The sequence below is a fragment of the Ipomoea triloba genome, chromosome 16, assembly GCF_003576645.1.
Source record: "Ipomoea triloba cultivar NCNSP0323 chromosome 16, ASM357664v1".
Lineage (NCBI taxonomy): Eukaryota > Viridiplantae > Streptophyta > Magnoliopsida > Solanales > Convolvulaceae > Ipomoea > Ipomoea triloba.
The window spans coordinates 13,781,389-13,783,068 of NC_044931.1; the positions used below are offsets into that span (position 1 = coordinate 13,781,389).

The 1,680-nt window shown below is 51.6% G+C and overlaps 5 non-coding genes across 5 annotated transcripts; all 5 read right to left on the bottom strand.

Annotated features, from left to right (window-relative positions):
- Window positions 1-132: 132 nt before the first annotated feature.
- LOC116009360 lies at window positions 133-251 on the bottom strand. Its single transcript, XR_004096628.1, has one exon. It is a non-coding gene; the product is annotated as a 5S ribosomal RNA (ribosomal RNA).
- Window positions 252-388: 137 nt separating this feature from the next.
- Window positions 389-507, bottom strand: LOC116008383. Its single transcript, XR_004095770.1, has one exon. It is a non-coding gene; the product is annotated as a 5S ribosomal RNA (ribosomal RNA).
- Window positions 508-813: 306 nt separating this feature from the next.
- On the bottom strand, window positions 814-932 carry LOC116009361. The gene has a single exon (XR_004096629.1). It is a non-coding gene; the product is annotated as a 5S ribosomal RNA (ribosomal RNA).
- Window positions 933-1,238: 306 nt separating this feature from the next.
- Window positions 1,239-1,357, bottom strand: LOC116008676. The gene has a single exon (XR_004096043.1). It is a non-coding gene; the product is annotated as a 5S ribosomal RNA (ribosomal RNA).
- A 137-nt stretch (window positions 1,358-1,494) lies between these two features.
- On the bottom strand, window positions 1,495-1,613 carry LOC116008503. The gene has a single exon (XR_004095881.1). It is a non-coding gene; the product is annotated as a 5S ribosomal RNA (ribosomal RNA).
- Between the last annotated feature and the right edge of the window lie 67 nt (window positions 1,614-1,680).

Here is a 1,680-nt window from a genome sequence, read left to right on the forward strand (position 1 = left end):
GTACTGCGCGCAAAATGTACTTGACCCTCTCTCTCCGCGCAACTTCTCTCGCTTAGCGGTTTAGCGGTTTAAAAGGATAGTACCCTTAGCGAGCGGTGCAGCGGTTTAAAAGAAAGATTAAAAAGAGGGTGGGGGATGCAACACGAGGACTTCCCAGGGGGTCACCCATCCTAGTACTACTCTCGCCCAAGCACGCTTAACTTCGGAGTTCTGATGGGATCCGGTGCATTAGTGCTGGTATGATCGCATCCGTCACGTACTGCGCGCAAAATGTACTTGACCCTCTCTCTCCGCGCAACTTCTCTCGCTTAGCGGTTTAGCGGTTTAAAAGGATAGTACCCTTAGCGAGCGGTCCAGCGGTTTAAAAGAAAGATTAAAAAGAGGGTGGGGGATGCAACACGAGGACTTCCCAGGGGGTCACCCATCCTAGTACTACTCTCGCCCAAGCACGCTTCACTTCGGAGTTCTGATGGGATTCGGTGCATTAGTGCTGGTATGATCGCATCCGTCACGTACTGCGCGCAAAATGTACTTGACCCTCTCTCTCCGCGCAACTTCTCTCGCTTAGCGGTTTAGCGGTTTAAAAGGATAGTACCCTTAGCGAGCGGTCCAGCGGTTTAAAAGACAGATTAAAAAGAGGGTGGGGGATGCAACACGAGGACTTCCCAAGGGGTCCGTCACGTACTGCGCGCAAAATGTACTTGACCCTCTCTCTCCGCGCAATTTCTCTCGATAAGCGGTTTAGCGGTTTAAAAGGATAGTACCCTTAGCGTGCGGTCCAGCGGTTTAAAAGAAAGATTAAAAAAAGGGTGGGGGATGCAACACGAGGACTTCCCAGGGGGTCACCCATCCTAGTACTACTCTCGCCCAAGCACGCTTAACTTCGGAGTTCTGATGGGATCCGGTGCATTAGTGCTGGTATGATCGCATCCGTTACGTACTGCGCGCAAAATGTACTTGACCCTCTCTCTCCGCGCAACTTCTCTCGCTTAGCGGTTTAGCGGTTTAAAAGGATAGTATCCTTAGTGAGCGGTCCAGCGGTTTAAAAGAAAGATTAAAAAGAGGGTGGGGGATGCAACACGAGGACTTCCCAGGGGGTCCGCCACGTATTGCGCGCAAAATGTACTTGACCCTCGCTCTCCGCGCAACTTCTCTCACTTAGCGGTTTAGCGGTTTAAAAGGATAGTATCCTTAGCGAGCGGTCCAGCGGTTTAAAAGAAAGATTAAAAAGAGGGTGGGGGATGCAACACGAGGACTTCCCAGGGGGTCACCCATCCTAGTACTACTCTCGCCCAAGCACGCTTCACTTCGGAGTTCTGATGCGATTCGGAGCATTAGTGCTGGTATGATCGCATCCGTCACGTACTGCGCGCAAAATGTACTTGACCCTCTCTCTCCGCGCAACTTCTCTCGCTTAGCGGTTTAGCGGTTTAAAAGGATAGTACCCTTAGCGAGCGGTCCAGCGGTTTAAAAGAAAGATTAAAAAGAGGGTGGGGGATGCAACACGAGGACTTCCCAGGGGGTCACCCATCCTAGTACTACTCTCGCCCAAGCACGCTTGACTTCGGAGTTCTGATGGGATTCGGTGCATTAGTACCGGTATGATCGCATCCGTCACGTACTGCGCGCAAAATGTACTTGACCCTCTCTCTCCGCGCAACTTCTCTCGCTTAGCGGTTT